Source organism: Strongylocentrotus purpuratus, unplaced genomic scaffold, assembly GCF_000002235.5.
Source record: "Strongylocentrotus purpuratus isolate Spur 01 unplaced genomic scaffold, Spur_5.0 spur5_scaffold_15, whole genome shotgun sequence".
In the NCBI taxonomy this organism is placed as follows: Eukaryota; Metazoa; Echinodermata; class Echinoidea; order Camarodonta; family Strongylocentrotidae; genus Strongylocentrotus; species Strongylocentrotus purpuratus.
In genome coordinates this window covers 6,983,871-6,998,062 of record NW_022145600.1, presented here as the reverse complement: position 1 = coordinate 6,998,062, position 14,192 = coordinate 6,983,871, and the positions used below count along the sequence as shown (strand labels likewise).

The following is a 14,192-nucleotide window of genomic DNA, read 5'->3' as shown; positions in this document are numbered from 1 at the left end:
GAAGAGGAGGAACCAATACGAAAGTCAGACAGAGAAAGGAGCAAATAAAGAGAACAATTTGTTGTCATTTTTATGACGATATTTGAGTTAATATTTGTCTGGACGGGCAAGGGGGGGGGGGGGTACTCGAGTAAGATAGAGAATGGAGTTATGAAGAGGAAGAATTCGTAATTTTTATGATGATGGTGAATTAATTTTTGTCTGGATCGCATGGCATATAGAAAAACATTACTGTTTGCTTGATATATACCCGGTTGAAATTGTTGTCGTTGTTTCGTGGTCTGGCGGCTCTCTTGGAGGGAAAACATTGTCATTTTAGTGTTCATCGATGATTTATAGGTCGTCTGTAGCAAACCAATATGCTTAGGGCTATTTGTCTTTCTCGATAATCACTGTCCACAAAGTGGAAAATTAGTCTATTTCATCATAATAATTTTATTTTGAAAGCCATCGTCGGGTCGCGATGGACTGTCCTTCACTTTCCACGTAATACAGTCTGCAAACTCTTGCGGAGTTGAAGATGGAAATCAGCTTTAAAGGGTTGCACGACACTTGCCCTTGCGACAACTTCTCCACGTCAATACCTACACTAAACCAATTCTTAACTCAAACCCTAGTCCCCAAATTATACGTAACCATAATCCTTACCCTGAACCAAACCAGAAGGTTGAGTTCTGGGAATAATTTGTGAGCTTCATAATTGTTATTATGTAAGTGTGCATGGAAGAACATCAGGTAAAAAATGTTCCCTGAAAAGCATGGCTCTTCAAATGCCTTAATATTCTAAATATGGCATGTAACATTATAAAATTCGGGACTGAGTTTTATGCCACATGTTCGTGTAGTCCCATATACATCTTTCTGTGTACAGTGCTTGTAATTTTACCAAGACTGGGCCAAATTTCTTATCATTTTGCTGATTCCAGAACCATGCAGTACACACTATTCGTCTTAAATGCTAGATGATCAAACTTTTCTGATCGGTCCCACAACGTTTCGTTCACAATGCAATCGCATGGCCAGAACTCAACGTTATCTTTAAACCGGCTTTAAACCTAATTGCAACCCTCTTCCTAACTTATAACCCTATACCTTTGAATAAATAAAGCCTGGAGCCATTGAAACAGGAGCAAATGACGGGTCACCCTTTAAAATTGTTCCATACATAAGGTCATATGAACGTTTTCAAGGGTTTATCTCATTTTGGAATAACATCGGTTGAGAGCCAAAAAGGCATTAGCTTTAAGTATATTGAGTTAACGTCCTTTTAACTCTCATGTGGCAATGATGAAAATCATTTGAACGGCTTTCAAATGGTTATACCAGTCTTCACCGTTTAGTTAGTGGTACGATTATAATGATACACCGTCAAACTTTCCTCCCCTGATTGTAAGCAAACCATATTGGTGTCCAAGTTTTTCTAAAAGCCAACGAGAGTCACTAAAACATAACTGTTTATCTCATTTTCGAGGAGTTGGCATACAGATACTTTTTTATATTATGATAATGCTAATAAAATGATTAATTTACTGGTTAAGGGATATAGCCTAAATGGGTTAATGCAATAAAAACTGATGCAAGTTAGGAAATTGAGTTAGTTTTACGAAATGTTTTGAAAGAGGAGACTTATTTCGTTATTCTGTTATGATGTATTCAACTGTTTACGAACAACTACAGGTCCTTCGGAATGTTTGGAGAGGCATCGCTTGGCCATATACAACGCAATGGCTCTCATCTTTTGTCAGTCAATCATGATAAGTCGAGATAAAATCTTACATTTTTCCATTTTATTACATCGACGACGAACAAGAGTTTGCAGATAAATGTTTAACTGATGTTGTATTACAAACAGGTAGCAAATGTAATGCTCAAAACGTAAGTTATTTTGCAAGTGGAGTAAATAAAAAGGAGCCATATATACGCTTTGAAAGAGATGGATATAAGGACAGAAGAGAGATAGAATGAGAGCGAGAGAGAGAGAGAGAGAGGGAGGGAGAGAGAGAGAGAGAGAGAGAGAGAGAGGGTCAAAATTAATGAGAGAAGGGAGGGGAGATAAGGGAGGGGAAAGAGAACGATAAAAAGAATATATATTTCATATCGAACCAAAGCAACCTAATTATAAAAATAAAAAAAACATCATTAAACTCTTCCTATTACAATTCATGGACTATCTCTTTAATTGGAATGAGTCCATCTTTCGCGATGCCTCCCTCTCTTCACAGGAACCGCGTTGATTTTCACTCCCAGACCCGGTTCATTGAGAATCGAAGCGTGCATGAAGATTATGGGCCGTTCCCCCCAAGGGTTACAACCCCTCCGGCAACCTCCAACATTTAAGAACGGAAAGAAAAGGAAGGAAGGGAAAAAAGGAAGAGATCATAGATATGATTTTCCCCTTTCAACATCAACACGTCAAACTAATCTGTTTCACTGTATACTTGGAACATTGTGAAAATTGGATAACCAGCAGGATTTCCTAATATATATGTAATCATATTTCGTTAGATTCCGTATTAAATACTGGATTGGCGCTGCGGGACATGACACCAGAATCGTGTTAGCAGTCCCGAGGTGGTTATAATACATTGGATTGGAAGTTTTGTTGGCAATGCCAATATCAAGAGAGCTTTGCGGAGGGTAAATAAAACAAGAAACAAATTAATTCAGATAGATTCTTTTAGTGCTTTTTAAATGTTGACATGAATAGAATGTTTAGTTAATGCTAATGAATCGAACACATTAGTTTAACGATGAAAGTCATCTGACGTCGCCTGATTAAATAAAACAAAATCATGAGAAAATAATGTACGTATGTATGCATATTTTTTTAATTTTGTCAACCCCGTCGGAAAAAATAAAATATGAGAATTAATTTTTGATAATCTTTTGTCTTCAAAGCAATGTGAGGTCCATTATGTTTTTATCTACGGGTTTTGATGTTGTATATGTTGTGGTAAATTCACCAGAAAATTTGGTTAAAAAATTATGGCGACGTCCCTGGATGAATGGGTTTGGGGGGAGGGGGGGTCGTGGAGTCTGAAAGGTCGTGTAGCACTAGAAACTCCGCTCTCACTCCCATGTCCGTCCCAATGATATTCGATATAAATTACATCTGACATTGGCTAATCCTCTGTCGAGGGGGGGGGGGGGGGGCGGTCGATGAATTTATGATAGCCCACTGATATCTCAAACAAAGTTCCACCAAAATCCAAATTTAAAATCAGTTTCAAACATACATTTCCCCTCGTTGATGCTTATCGTGGCGGTGGCGAGTATGGATTAGACTTCGGCGACAGAATTATGTGGTATTCAGTGGCGTAGCTCCAGGGGGCGCGGGACAGGCGTAAAGCATTCACCATCATTTAGCAAGTCCCTCAAATAGGACTCAGAGCCGTAAGTCCCCTTGATGCTTACAAACTACATATGCATTGTATTTGCTATTTAGCAATAATGTTGTCCATAGATTTGGAATAATTGTTTCTCACCTCTTTTCATGAAATGACTGTGACAATATGGTTTATCTTGACGGATAAAATTAATATCTTCTCAGAACTGTATTGCGCAATCTAAAGCGCCGTAGAGATTGACCAGTAAATTTCTGAGAAGATAATTTATCAATACGAAAACAATATATTGTCACTATCCTTATAATAAAAAAGGTATATAGGAACATGTTTTTTCCAACTGTATCGTATATAGTTGAAATAAAAAGGCATCTACAGAACCTTTCTTTTCTTCCCTTTGATTTAATTTTGTATTTTGCTTTCCATGTACACACCATCACGAATGATCTACATTATTCTGTTTCTTGACTTCAAAATGCCCTTGGAAAACAAAAATATATATGAGATTATAAAGCGTAACATTTGAGTGTGTCAGTCCCGATGACAAGTGCGGGGAAGGGCACACGCCAGGGCTGAAAATTTAAGAGGCGTCGGGGAAATAAACTCACTTATTTTTATCCTCCCAAATAAGATAGTTCGAAGAACATTTGAGATTCATCACGACTTCATCACTCAGCCGAATCGTTAACAAATAGATAACATCATATGAACAGAAATTCTCCGTGATAATTACCAGGAAGAATTTCTTAAAATTGAATTACTGGCAGACGAGACATGTTAATATTACCGATGCCGCTAAAAATTATTTTGATAGTGATACGTCTTTATGAAGGAGAGATATTAATTCATTTCTATCTCTACGATTATATTTATTTATATTTTCCTTAATATCAATCAGCTTGAAGTTAAAAACTTATTTAAAATCTTGTATTGTTGTCTTTTCGAAATTAGATGATTATTCTCTTCGAATTTGTTAAAGTTGTGATTGAAGAGAGCTATCTGGTGGTTAATTGTCTGCTTGTATTACGTCAAAGGCCTCGTTGCTAATGTTTCAAACAAAATAATTCGTTGGTCGTGAAACTTGTATAAGCGACGTACTCGGGTACAGGCAAATGAATAGACGAGTCCATATTTTGATAAGTTATAATGGGTGAAAAAAATCCTAATGCACGCTTTACATGGTAGTAGGGTTATTTACCTTCAGATACACTGTTCGGGACATAAAATTACTTCAGACAATGACTATTCGTATTATTCTACATTATATCACAAAAAATTAACCTATCCCTGCCGGGATTCGAACCCGGAACCTTTGAATTAGAAGTCCAACGCGCTAATCCATTGCGCCACAGGGACAAGTGTTGTATGACCTTGATGGGATAACCGCGATTACGGCAATTTAATTCAATTCAATTTATTTATTTTTCCTCTTTCAATTATTCATATTTACCATGATGGTACATTTTTACATATTCACATTATCAATATAAATATAGATCAATTAGAACAATACATAACATTAAAAAAAAGCATGACATTGGAAGGGAAGGAGGACCGACTAAAAAGCAGAGATATCTGACTGTCACAAATTCCACACTGAATAATTGATCACTTCTCACTTTTTTAAAATATATTTATAGTTTCTATATTTTATTCTAAAATCGTTATTATCGAGTTTCGATGACTTATAATAATGCAATATGCTAGCCTCTGCTTGAGTTTGAATTATGAATCGAATGTTTGAGTATGAGATTAGAGAAATATTTGACAGTACAATTAATGTACCGTGGGGATTTGTTTGTATGTTTCTTTTTGCTTTGTTGTCTTTTGTCCTTATTTTCTTGTGCTTTTAATGAATGATTTTAATGAAATGGAATAGATTTGAAGCAGGAAACAGTATCTAGCAAACAGTTTCCAATATGTATTCCTTAACTTGTTATATATGATTATAATTGGTTTGTAATGTTTTTTTGGAAGCAGAAATAAAATTGAAATTGATAAATTGAAATTGAAGGATGAAATGAGCAAATACTACAATCTCAAATCTTCTTTTTCGCTGGTTGTTTCGGATTACACATGTAAGTATCATTCCCTAATCAATCTTTACGATGTTGATTAAAGTTATCATTAGGTACTTTTAGATTTGCACGTCGACATAGTGGACTGCTACGTGTGACGTCCTATAACGGCACTGTTACATCCTTTTAAGGCACTGCGAATGCCTTAAAAGGACGTCGCACGTAGCAGTCCACTATGTCGACGTGCAAATCTATAAGTCCCTATTACACTGCGCTCGACGGGCGAGAGCGGTGGAGCTACCGAGAGCCAGAACAACGGGGTTACTGGACCGGATCTATATTGTTCTGGCTTGTTGGGCTTTGGAGTGTGGTCGGTGGATACTGGATGGCACTTTGATGTACAGTATTGGCATCTAACACCTGAGCTGCTCTTTCATTTCTTTTTAATGACGTGAGTTTTACTGTCAGTGGCATGTGCACAGTATGTGTCATATTATGACATGTCCAATGTTGCACCCAGTCAATGTTATTAGCACTCAATAGCTGTTGTTATGAAGACAAATGTAAACTGCATTATTATTTAACAAAACGCCCTACTGTGGTGGAAAAAGAAAAAGAAAAAAAGAAAAAAAATACATGCGAAACAGTAATTCAGGTATGTTGTAAGAAAATGACCACTTAGCCCATTTCAAATAAGTAGAATGCTTGAATTTGACGGTAATTAATGGAATATCTCCAATGCTGATCCTTTTTAGATGATTTTTTTCTTCTACCCTTTGGCTTTACACTTCACTATCTTAGATTTACTATAATGGTGTAGGCCTATTTACATGCTGGAACAGAACTAGCATTGAAATTGAATGTTTCAGGATTAGACCAAAATTATTCAACATTAATGTTTTTGAAAATAAATATGTATGTTTTTAGCATGTTAACAGTACATATAGATCCGTCGAAATAAAAAGAAGGAAAAATTCAATCACTGCCGGGACTCGAACCCGGAACCTTTGAATTAGAAGTCCAATGCGCTAATCCATTGCGCCACAGTGACATCGCATGCTCCTCTGGCAGAAAAACTCTACTATATCGATTTGAACGGAACGTGCACGGTTTTGGCCTATACAATACATGTTACGTTAGTACACACACGTGCGATCGCACGCATAGACACACACTACGTGATGTAATTATATACATGTAAATTTGATTGGCGAACAAGACAAATCATGGTTTTATCAAAGTCAAGATGAATTGAACTGGATTTACTTTGAAAAGAACTGTCCAACAATTATTTTAGAAAGTTCACATATCCCTTTTTTTTTTTTTTTTAGTTACATGTACATCAACACACTTTTCATCAGATTTTCCCCCTCCTCGATCTCCAGCGGCCAGTGCAGCGTGAACAAAATTAACTTCAGTTTTGGGTTATAATATTATGATGAGTGGATCAATTACAATATTCTTCGTGAAAAGCAACCATTTTCCCTTTCCTCAGATTCCAATCATTTTCTCCAAAAATTAGAGAGGGAAAATAGAATAAAACGATAATCAAATGATATTGAAATTTGTTCGTGCGGTGAAACGTTAGTCTGCAAGCACAGACCCTAATTTGACACTTTATCAAAAAATCATTGTGCCTTGAGAGAAGCCTAACCCAGCTACCTACTTGCTAGGCTAGGCCGTCTCTTTCCTAATTTATTCATTTATTGAATTTTGTCTAAAAAAAGAAGAAAAAAAATATAGGGTCTAAAATGAAAATAAGCAGAAGGAAAGGGGATGGAAAGAGAAGGAATCCTAAAAATAGTCATTTATGACATGAAACTGTACATTAATATGTATATAGATCTAGGTCTATATAAATAATTCATAAAATAGTGGGTGGCAAAAATAGTTAACTGTGACTGATTGTCAAACAAAATCAAATCAAGAAGAAGAAGAAGGTTGTGTCAATATAATATGAGCAGCTATAGTACATGGCCTATGATAGTCTTATAGTGCAGACTCTCTTTTACGACCGACCAGGGTTTGTGCCTGCAAACTAGTAAAACGTCTAGTTTTTCACCATTATGATTCTCAATAATCATCAAGGTCATTTTTAACTGAATAATATTTCCATTGACAGAGATGAGCATATTATGGTTCTTTGTTGAGAGAATGAAACGTCAAAAGTTTGTGCGATGCAGTCGATCGACGTCCAGTGTATCACGATAATCTGTCGTCTGAAAAATTGTTACGTTGAAATGTGTGAGGGCGCCAAGGAAACGTCGAGATAACAAGATACGAAACGAAGAGCTCGTATAAGGAAGTACCCACTCGCCTGTTTGAAGGAGGGAGGGGGCAGTGAGCCCCTCCTGACAAGGAATTGGAAAGATACGCCCATTTAAAAAAAATATAGTTCGAAAATAATTGCGTAGGTCTAAAAACATTGTCAGACTGCTCTTGCCAATGCATGATATGGACAGTATTCTAAACAAAATGTAAAAATAGAGAAATGCCAAGTATACGACGGGCGGTATTGGCAATAATGACATTTACCTCCACTGTTACCCATAAGGTTACACTAATTGTTTCTTATCCCTTTTCATGAATTGGCTGTGGCAACATGATTTATTCTAGATAAATAAAATTAATAATTATGTTTTCACAATTTCACTGATGAATCTACCGAGTAATATAAATTGATCAACTAAGTTCTGTGAAGATTATAATCTTATACCATAAAAAATAAACAATATTGTCACAATCAGTTTATGAAAAGAAGTAGGCTTAATAAAGAATTATTCCAACATTATGAGCAACAGTGTATTTGTAAGGGGGTAATGGGGGTGCCGGTCGGACCTAATACGACGAACGTTTTTTTTTTTTTTTTTTTTTTTTTTTTTTGGGGGGGGGGGAAATACCCCTCCTAATAAGGCCAAAGTCTGGATACGCCGCTGGAATTTCCTAATTGGTACGGCATGCGTTCGTTAGGGCTCTAGGCTATAAATCGTTATGAATTAACCAACATCATATTCGTAAAAAATGATGCTTTTCCCTGAATTGCGCGGAAAGAGTGAATCTCGTACGGATTATATTTGCAATTACATACAGTCATTTCGATTGACATCATTCGAGTGAAATTGAATCCAATTTAAGCTCTAGAATGGAATGAACGGAGTAAGGATACGAAGTATAAATAGAAGTACATCATAAAAGGACGCTCGAACTAGCATGACTCTAGCCCTACTTATATAACGAAGTACGCGGTCGTGAAATTATTATTCATTATTAGTGGAATCAAGTTATGAGGAGAATTATGTTTGGTAAATTATTATCGAAAATAAATATAATTTCCATTGTCTTGACAATGAGAACATAATGCGCTCACGCTTTTTTTTCTGTATGGTTTATAATGTACAGTATGAGTGTGACACACTGAAAACAGGGTAGACACATTTCGGAGAAGAAAAAAAATAACATAGAGAAAGTTTCCAATTTGGATAACTGTCAATGTTACAATTATAATTATTGATATTGTGAACAGTGTCTTGTTTAAGTGTTTATTTGTATTCGTCGCACACTCGACAAATCTCAATTCGATCATTAACTGTCCAATTTCTTACATTAATTTTGTGATGCGCTGTGGGCTAACAACTTCAGATTTATTAACTGGCACCGAGCGCTGACATGTCTAATCTTTCCTCTAAATTTGTAGTCGACTTCTATCATATCTATTTGTCATAATGTATTTCGTTGTTAGCGTCTATGATTTCAGGCTATTTTTTTTTTACAGACAAAATGCATACAAGGCACAAGGGCTTGTTTGATATTAGGAGTAAGTGTTAAAAAAAATGCCAGAATTATGCATAAATCTATATCACACAAAAAATTACTGATTTGATAACAATTGGCGTTTTAAAGCAAAGACGATCATCATTTTGATTTATGAAAACATACTTATATGATGAAAAAACTTTTGACTACAGACTATTTCTCTATAGGCCTATATTCGGATTAATGAACTTCATTGCTATAGTTAATTTGTGAGTTCTGAAACTTCGTAATATCGAACATAACCCGAAGACATTGGAGACTATATTTAATTGGTATAAAAAAAAGACGCTAATTGGAATCATTAAGATCATCTGATGGAAGTAATTAATAGATTTCCTTTTACGGAAGTTATTCGCTTTAATGGGAGACACTAAAAATGAAATGAATCGATATTTCACAGTCAATTGACTGCCACATGAAGAAGGAATCATTCGGAATGTTTTTTTGAAAAGGGTAAATTAAAAGGAAGTTGTCACGATCCGCACGACTTGTCTTAGAGCAGCCCCCAATACTCCCTATAATCAGATACTCCCGAGGAGAAAAAAAACCTATTTATTCTCAGCATGACCACACATATCGAATGGACGAAGATGAAAAGTGATTAATGTTTCCAAAGCGGATAACATTATTCCTACAAGTCGCCTTAACATTTACCACATTAAGTTAAGGAAATGAGGAGGAATATGAGTTGAAAGTGAAGGGGAAGGGATTTAATGTACCCGTCCATTAGTGGCAGCAGCCCCATAAAATGTTTCCTTTCTAAACTCCAGACGAGACTCAGATGCTAGGAATTAATTTTATTAAAGGACTGTCTTTTATTAAACATCAGGACGATTTTCAGATTGTGTAACTGTTCATGGGACTTTAGTTGATTCGAATCGCGGTCCTTTAAAGGTAATACAAAAATTTGGGAAATTTTGAAAATTGGGTGGATGATTCTTTACAATTGTGATATATTTGGATGCCCCTGTGGATGTTTTACAAGCAGTAGAAAATTTAGCCCCTAAAACACTGCTTTCGAGAAAAATTAAATATATAAATTTACCGGTACTCCCGGTAAATTTTGATAAATTTCAAATAGCGCCTACGGCCGTACAATGGTAGCTGCGGCCATGAAACTCTCAGAATATGTAGTTGTGATATAAAATTTCCAAACGGGATAAGCTAATCGGTCGATCTCAGTTAACAAACATTGTTTTATAGCTTAATTAATATCTGACTTTGAGAGGGAGCTATACAACATAAAAAGTGTATTATTTACAATTTCATTACTTTAGACTCGATTTCAACCGCGACAACGATCATTGAGTTGTGTAAGATAGCAAATGCTTCAAATGTGTTCATTTGAACCGAATTCATGACCCCATACCAAACTTTGTATTACCTTTAAGCTTTCAGTCTAAAAAAAAATCATAATAAAATTGACCCAGTCTTGGTAAAGTAAAAAGCACTGTACACAGAAAGATGTATATGGGACTACACAAAATTAATGGTGTCGGGGCTAGCTTACCTTGATTCCCTTATCTTTCTCTGCTCATTATCAGCCAGTATACATTTTCTACCAAAATTGTTTGGCACATGACATTTATTTGTAATCTTAAGCATTCAGTATAAGTTTCGTTTGATTCTGTGAGAATTCTTTTTTTTTTTTTTAACCAGAACTCAAGTTTATCTTTTATAGCACTCTGTTTGGGGAAAATAACTTACAGTCATCAATACATAAATTTCCTTTATACCACTGCCTACATCAGGTCCGTCTGAAAGTCTGATAGGGTTAATGGATAAATAATTGTTATTGTATGATATCTGACGTAACATGAATTATGTCATAGGCATTTTTGTTCAGTGAATTCATATGCATATACAAAACGAGAAAGTATAGATTCGAACAAGAGAATTATATGGATTGTGGAGACAGAGGCTAAGATGAGTTTTCAACATCATAATATCCATTAATTGAAGTGGTTTACATGTACACGATAAAATGTACATTCGTCTCGTAACGGTCTCTTTCCATAGCAGAAATATTCTCATAATATTGGTTTCCAAATAATTATAGGAATTTTAAAGTTGGGAACAATTAGTTTGTCTAAGATATCTAAATCCATATTTTCGGCAAAAGTAGGTGCGTGTGAATTGATTTGGCAGTCAAATAGTGTGAGAATGATTCTTAGGCAGCCGACGGCTATCAGCTGTTGTCGGTGGGAGTTGTTTCCGTTATGATCGAAATATTTACTAACTTAACTTTTGTATAAAAGGAAATCTTTACAAAAATGCCCATCAGCGATAAGTCACATGACCGATGAACGTTTGTCGTATGATTGGAAACAAAAAGACAGATGACCGGATGACTTAAAGATGGGATATTTTGTAACAACTTCTTGATTTCGATACGGAAAGTAGCAAGAATAGAGAATAAGTAAACAATACTTGCTTACTATAAAGTCATGTCCGAAATGTCAGTATTTGGGTTGAATTTTTAATTATTTTTTAAATTGGAAGGACGGGATCTAGGTATTATTTTTTTTAAATGTTTAACTATATTAACAATCATGGTTATTAATGAAGTAACATCATTTATGATTGTATAGATGTTTAAAAAAAAGTATATAAAAGTTAGAAAAAGCACAGGTCATGTTTTTTTTTTATTACAATGCAGGGCTAATCCTTCATAATTATTATTCATGATGGAATACGCGGTACACAATGTTTTATGAAGCACAAAAAGGCTAACGATCATTGTCATCAGAGATAAAGAGGGAGAAAACGTAGAATGAGTGAACAACAATTAATGAGAGAGAGAGAGAAAGATAGAGAGAGAGAGAGAGAGAGAGAGAGAGCAGAGGCGGGATACAGGGGAATAAAAAGAGGGAGATGAAGATAGAGGGGAGAAAGAGAAAGCAACTGAGAAAGAAATAACAAAAAATAGAGAGAGTGAAGAGGGAAAAAAAAAGCAAGGAGTGGCAAAGCAAAACGGTTTGTGGTACAACAAAATAAAGTTTTTAGTTTTTTCATAGGTTTTTTTCTCTTCTCTCATAAAGAAAATTTTACATATTTTATACAATTTTATACAAAATTACAAATAATCTTCACAGCTTGCATATAAATTTCCAATTATTTATTTCTTTTCCACAATAATTTTTTCAAAATTCTTTCAGAGAGAAAAAAGGATTATGATTAAAAAAATGAAATAATATATGACAAAAGAAGAAAAAGAATTAAAAACAGAAGGAAAAAAGAAAGAAAAGAAAAACAAAGGAGAAAGGAAAAGCAAGGGTAGAGATGGAGACGATAATTATCGGGGACATTTTCCACTTCGATACAGGGACACTTTCTTCTTCAAGGGAGTGGTAGAGTGGCACAGGTTTGGGCCTTGGAAAACACGGAGAAGGGGAAGAGGAGTTTCCTTCGTTGTCATTTTTTTAATACACTTGCAATTGTTTCATGATGTTTGTTTGTATGTATATTTGTTGTCTTGATTTGTGTATTGTTGTATGTTTAGTAACGAATATATTTCTTATTTGTTATTATCAAAAAAGGGTCAACCTTTATAGGATTATGTTTCCTTTCAGGTTGCAGTTTATTTTATGTCCTCGTCAAATATGTTCTTAATGCGTAGTTTGTGTTATATAGCTGATTGTTTTATGAAATGTTGTATTTTTAACTAAATGAAATAAAATTGAATTGAATTTCTCTAGACCCAAGAGTTCAGAATTCGGTTTACTGTTAGATAACGGAATGCACTCGTCAAGACCCATCGCCCTCCCGACTCACCCTCCCCATGCAGTACCCGTGCCAACATTATCCTGTGTCATCTCCGCTTGTTCCATTCATCGGGATTAAGATCAAACATGAAAGTCACAATCATACATGAACATAATTAATGATTTACATGTCGTCATCTATACCACTTCAAGATCCTATAGTCATAACCGCGAGACCAGGTGCAGCACCAGAGCTTAGCCGGCGGTCTGGCCCGTCGAAGGGAAACAATTCTTTGCTGTCCATTGTTTGAAACTGGGTTTCCACCTGTCCATAGCTGCGGAAGCGTTGTCTTCCCGTTCTGCCAGACCAGAAATTTATATTCCATATCATATCTGTCAAATACAATTATTTCATTGCGGGGGAATGTTGTTCATAAGACACTCCTGTGTCAGAGTGGCATTATCTTCTAGGTTACTTTATCTATAACTAAAAAATTAACAGTCGTTCGTTTTTAACGAAAGAATGATGATCAGAGAAACGAGCATGAGACGTTTTTTCGGAGTTTACATTTCAAATACAGTTGAGGAAAATCTTCAAACCGCATGAAAAGGCTTCCAATAGACATGTCAAATTTAAGGACAACTATCGCAAGGATCGACGACCATCCCTGGGACAAAAAGCCTAGGGCCACCTACCGTACTCCAAAAGGTGCGCACAACATTATTATGGGAAAGGATTATGTATAAGATTAAAGATAAACTTGAGTTCTGGTAATGCGATTGCATTGTGAAAGAAAAGTTGTGGAATGGATCAGAAAAGTTGATCATATAGCATGTAAGTAATGGTGTGTAATGCAAGGTTCTGGAATCATCAAAGTCATCATAAATTTGGCAGAGTCTTGGTAAAGTAGGAATCACTTACACAGAAAGATGTATATGGGACAACACACATGGTGTCGGGGCTAGTACAACCCTGATTTCCTTATCTTTCTATGCTCATTACTCAGCCAGTATACATTTTCTTCCAAAATTGTTTGGCACATGACATTTATTTGTAATCTTGAACATTCAGTGTAAGTTTCGTTAGATTCTGTGAGAATTCATTTTCTTTTTTTTACCAGAACTCAAGTTTATCTTTAATATGTTTCGTCATTAGTAAAATCGACATGTGATTAGAGAAGAAGAAGGAGAAGGAGGGATGAACCATGCAGGGCAGGACAGGGAGGTCATCGTGAAAGAAAGAGGATCTAGGGTCTCCTCGCACCCCCAATCGGTGGTCATGTTTTAGAATTCGCATTTCATCCACCAGTGTT

The 14,192-nt window shown here is 35.6% G+C and overlaps 1 long non-coding RNA gene and 2 other non-coding genes across 3 annotated transcripts; all 3 read right to left on the bottom strand.

Annotated features, from left to right (window-relative positions):
* Positions 1 to 724: 724 nt before the first annotated feature.
* On the bottom strand, positions 725 to 9,305 carry LOC115924266. Its single transcript, XR_004064247.1, has 3 exons — positions 9,295 to 9,305; positions 7,672 to 7,674; positions 725 to 942 (listed from the first exon to the last, which is right to left on the bottom strand). It is a non-coding gene; the product is annotated as an uncharacterized LOC115924266 (long non-coding RNA).
* TRNAR-UCU lies at positions 4,627 to 4,700 on the bottom strand. The gene has a single exon. It is a non-coding gene; the product is annotated as a tRNA-Arg (tRNA).
* On the bottom strand, positions 6,340 to 6,413 carry TRNAR-UCU. Its single transcript has one exon. It is a non-coding gene; the product is annotated as a tRNA-Arg (tRNA).
* Positions 9,306 to 14,192: the final 4,887 nt, after the last annotated feature.